Source organism: Lycium barbarum, chromosome 9 (genome assembly GCF_019175385.1).
Source record: "Lycium barbarum isolate Lr01 chromosome 9, ASM1917538v2, whole genome shotgun sequence".
Lineage (NCBI taxonomy): Eukaryota > Viridiplantae > Streptophyta > Magnoliopsida > Solanales > Solanaceae > Lycium > Lycium barbarum.
Genome location: NC_083345.1, coordinates 95,267,348 through 95,273,002, shown reverse-complemented (window position 1 = coordinate 95,273,002; position 5,655 = coordinate 95,267,348).

The following is a 5,655-nucleotide window of genomic DNA, read 5'->3' as shown; positions in this document are numbered from 1 at the left end:
GTTAGGATGTGATTGTATAAGTTTGAATGAGGAAATGAATACAATTATGTAGACGTAGAATTGGAGTTTTGAAAGTTTGAATGAAAGTTGTCAACTTAGATAACAAAGTAGAATTTTGAAGCTAGAATGGTTTGATTGTTGTTTGTGTTGTTTGTTGACGTGTGGGCTGTTGTGATTGATGTATCTTGAGCCGAGCCAAGCCTCGGGGATGTTAGATTTATAGGGGAAATGCTGCCGAAATTTCGGTAGGCAAAAGTAGAGTTAAAGGTATTTTTAAGCCTAAGAATCTCAATTGGTAACTTTGACCATTTGCAGATTTTTGACGAAACGGGACTGGACTTTCGGGAGAGCTTACGACGTCTGTGAGGTATGTAAAGCTTCCCACTCCTTCATTTGGCATATCTTAGTGTGTTAGACGAATATGAGAACTTCCGGAGCATTTCTGCTCCTCGAAACCCGATCCACAGAAAAGTTACTATTCATTCAATTCAATTGAAGCCTAAGGGCTCTATTTTGGCTAGAATGCCACCATTCGTCCGAAACCTATCGAAATGTGGTCGGGTAACCTAGAAATGATTATGTATGACCCCTGGCATATAAATGTTCGTAAGAATAGGTTCGCCACCTCACTTTGATTCGAGGTGGGCCCGCTAACCCCGAGACGCCCTAATTGTCTTATTGGGCTGTCCTTTTGAATAACGTTTGGAATGGCACCTTCGATGTTGGAATTCCCGTCTACGGGATATGTTTCGAAAATTTCGATATGTTAAGCTACGTTCTGAGCTACACATATTATTTTGGAAAAGTTTTGATAAATGAAACTTTATATCGGCTAAGTATCCGATTATTTTGTACTATGAAATGACTTATGAGACTACTAAGTTTTGAAAGGCTATTTTGAAATATGGATTGCATTGGTTTGCTCACGACTCCGCTCGTGCCTTATTATGACTTCGTTCACCGGTTCCCGGGCCGGTTTTGATTCGTGCGCCTTATGACAATTCGGCCGTATGCTGTGTTACGGTTCCCGAGGCTTCGCCATAGGGCCGGGTTCCGTTTGGAGTTATGCTGTGATATGGCTCGTGATGCGATACGCTCACCTATGATTATGCTTGTGTTCGGGGATGTACGGAGATTTGAAACCCTCTGGTGTTATGCTGTGTGTGGTGCCAGCGTCGGAGTGGCGACCACGTTCCTAAGCGTTTGCATGATTTCATTTGCATTATGTATACGTATATGATTTCGATATAGATTTTGATCTACCCATTTGTACTCCCCTCTGACATTTGATTTGCTTTCGGTTTTGATCCATATTTCTGTACTCCGTGCTTTACATACTCAGTACATATTTCGTACTGACCCCCTTTCTTCGGGGGCTGCGTTTTATGCCCGCAGGTGCAGATATCGGTGATCCTCCGCAGTAGGCTTCACTTCTTGCTATTCCGGAGTTCTCCTATTTGATCTGGAGTCCACTTTTGGTACAGACTCTTTTTGCTTTGTATATATTTGGTATATTTGACTATTTGGGTACGGCGGGGCCCTGTCTCGCCATATGTCTTTGTTTTGAGTTCGTAGAGGCCTGTAGTCATATATGTGGGGTGAGGGTCCTATGTATGTTTGTCTGATTCCGTTTTCTGGTCTTAAGGCGGTCTATTTGTTATGCCGGCCCCAAATGGCCCTTATGCTTATATTTGCACTTTTGACCGGCGATGTCCATTCCGCCGCTCAGTTTGTATTTAATATGACATTTTGATTTGGCACGACCGCTTAAGACATACTTGATATAAATTATGTTCGATATGATTTCGAAAAATTATGAAATAAGTTTGGATTTGAAAATGAACGTGCGATTCGGTTTGGGTACCCAGGTAGGGTGCCAGTCGCGGCCCACGGGGCTGGGTCGTGACACTAAAGAACCTAGACACTTCAATCTTTCAAATAACTCATTATTACAATCAAGAAAAATCAAGAAACATTAAAGAATTTGGTTTGACAATTTAGTTTCCTAAGGTTTTCTCCAAGGTAAATATTTTAATCAAGAACCTTTGTATTCTACAAGATTTATCATTTATAAATACTAGAATAAATCCATCCTGTTACCCTATAAAAATCAAGAGTTGTAAAAAGTTGGAGAAAACTCTAGTATTTTTCTGTTGAGTTTCATTCCGACCAGCCATATTAATTTGGTGTTTTCGATAATCTAACCGTTGGATCGAGCCCAAATTTTAACTGAGTGTTCATAACACATAAGTATAAAATATGAACGGTGGAGTTGAGCCACGAACAATAGCTACGAAAATCAGTGAAAACTCTTCTCAAGGTTTCAAATTCAAAGCTTTTGGAATTCTTCTTCAAAGATTCAGACTTTTCTTCAAGTTTTGGAGCGATTAAGGTATGTAGAGTTACTATCTATGTGTGAGAACATCATTGTTCTTCCCCACGCCTCATAATCCATAAATTATGATTATTTACGAAAATTAGGGTTTCGATACCATGCTCATGATAACCCTAGGTCCATGTCCATGATTATATTATGTATTATAATTCCATCATTGAGTTCTTAATATTTCTTTATGATTATTAAGAATCTATCTGTAATCTATGAAAAATCCATATATCTCATTCCATGGGTTCATGCCTGCTAGTTTATGATATACTATGCTATTTTCAAGAAAATACTATACATGTTTTACAAGTTCATGCAAGCAAGCTATAATTCATGATATCCATGTACAAGCAAGTTATATTCATGAAAATCATGGGTAGCAAGTGCCACTTATTTTACATGGTTATGTTTTTGGGAGTTGCTTTGATTACCGAGGAGGGCTTCAGATAGACTGAAACTACGTAGCCACCGTAGGATGAGGATTGCTCCCCCCATGCCCCGGACGATCTCTCATAATGACTGGATCCTTTCATATTTTATTAAATCTCATGTTCCCTGGCAAGGACTGAGTGTTCTGCTGGCGGGACGCATGCACCAGACCATGTATCGGTTATAAGTTATTGCTCTCCTTACTTATGATCTTTTTACCATGTTATATATATATATATATATATATATATATATATATATATATATATATATATATATATATATATGTGTGTGTGTGTGTGTGTGTGTGTGTGTGTGTGTGTGTATTCATGTTCATGACCAGGTTTCAGTTTCACTTTCAGTTCTTATCATTATTATTTCATGTCCCATGTTATTTCATTCAGTTGCTTTACATACCAGTACATTCAAAGTGCTGACGTCTCCTTTCTATTGTCCGGGGGCCTGCATTTCACGATGCAGGTACAGACTTACAGGACGACAGATGTACTCTATAGGATCATCCATGTATCAGCTTTTGGTGAGCCCATCTTCTTCGGGGTTTAGTCATTATTTACTTTTATGATAGTTATGCATTTAAGAAATGCTGGGGGCCTTGTCCCAGTAAGTATGTTTAGAATTTCATACTCATGTTAGAGGTTTCATAGACTAGTCAGTGTGTCATGTCAGATACTCAGAGTCGTGTATCCATCTTTGGCTCAATTTATGATATTTCCGCATTAATGTTTTAAACAAGTATTTTATTAAATATTATGACATATCATGTTTTATAAATGCTCATCACATTACATGTTATATTCTGCTCATGTTATGCCTCATGATGATTCAGCAAACCATGTGGTTCGCTCGGTCACATGCAATAAGGCATCGAGTGCCGTGTTTCGCCCAGGCCATGGTTCGGGGCGTGACAGACTATGGGTACGTCGGGGCCACTGTCCCGACCAGTTGATGCATATTAGTACTCTTAGAGGCTTACAGACTATCACTCGGTGTACAGGTATTGTGTTTGGCCATGCCGACCTTCTGACTAGTTGTCTTTCTTGGTTGTGCCCTTGTCGGCCCTAGTTATGCATATATGTATTGCTGGGCCTTTTCTGCTTGCAGGTTATCATGTTATACTTCTTATAATTGTTATTCAACAGCCTTGTCGGCCTATGATTCACGTTACAGAGTTCAGATATCACGGTTGGTTCGCACGGCCCTTCGGGTGCCAGGCGCCGGCCACACCCCCCAAGGTTGGGGTGTGACACCCTCCCTCCCCACTCCACCCACCACCCCAAACCACACCACACCCCCAACACCCCACCTTCCACCACCCACCCATCTCAAATCCCACTCCACTACCCCCCACCCCTCCCTCCCCCCGCCTCTCGAATTTTCTTTTTATACATTTTATTTTACCTTTATAAACAATTTATAAGAAATGGAAAAAAAAATCTTATCCCTCCCTACCACGGCCCTCACCCCCCCCCCCCCCCCTCCTCCAAACCTTTTTAAGAAAAAGATCTTTTAAATTATTATTATTATTTTTGGTTTTCCACACCCAACCTCCACCCCCAAACCAAACCCCTCCAAAAAAAGTTCAATTTTTTTTTTAAAGGAAGTTTTAAAAAAAAAAAATAGAATTTTCATTTTTAAAAAAGTTTTTCTATTTTCTTGATTTTTTAAAAAATCATTTAAAAAAAATTGGTTTTTTACACCCCCCCCCCCCCCCCCTCCAAAAAATGAATTTTCGTTCTTAAATTTTTTTTTCTATTTTCTTGGTGTCATTGTTTTAAAGTTTTTTTTTATTATTATTTTTTGCACTACCCAACCCAACCCACCCCCACGACCCTACAAAAAAAATCATTTTAAAAAAGGTTTTTAAAAGTTTTTCTTTTGTTTTATTTTTTTTACACCACCCACTCGCCTACCCCACCTCCCAACCCGTACTCCCCACCACCAAAAGTTGTACTCCTTATTCAAAAACTTCATAGTGGTTTTGCTTTGAGTATATGCAAATGCTGATAAAATGACATTTTTTTAACTTGCGTACCAAACACAAGAAAATGAGTAGAAAAATCACTTATTTTCCCGGAAAATATTTTCTTCCATACCAAACACACCCTTAAAGATCATCTAGTTGGAGGCGAATTCAGAATGTAAATTTAATAATTTTAACCTTTAATATTTTAGTACTAAACGCATCGCACTTCTAAAATTATGGGTCCCTTACCTAATATTTATGAAATTTTAGTGTGTTTTCACACATGTATTTATGCTTTGCGTGGGAAATGTTGAGTTCAGATGAATTGTTGCCCAAGCACTATATCCCCACTGCGTCCAGTGACCCTAAAACGTGCTGGAGACGATAAAAAGCCAATAGCTTGAAACTCAACAAGACAATATGACCAATTTAGAGAAGAGAAACTTCTTTAGAACATTTGCAAGTTGGTAACAACGTACCACCTGAAGAGAAACTTCTTTAGGAACATTTGCAAGTTGGTAACAACGTACTACCTCAAGAGAAACTTCTTTAGGAACATTTGCAAGTTGGTAACAACGTACTACCTCTAGGTTAACTTCGTGGAAACTACTGAAATCAGGCTTGCATTAGAAACGATCCAACAATATTTCATTTCCCCGGAAGACTCTTATAGAGTTCCAAGCATGGTACCAGTTTACTACCTTACACCTTTGCTTGAAAACTTTGGAATGGAAGGGAAGTGAAGATAAAATTACGAAAGAAAATATATATATTGAAGATAACTCTCCTTGTCAAGCCTTCCCTGTCAACAATATGCTGCAATTTCATTGCTAAAAAGCACTATTAAGAAAGGAAG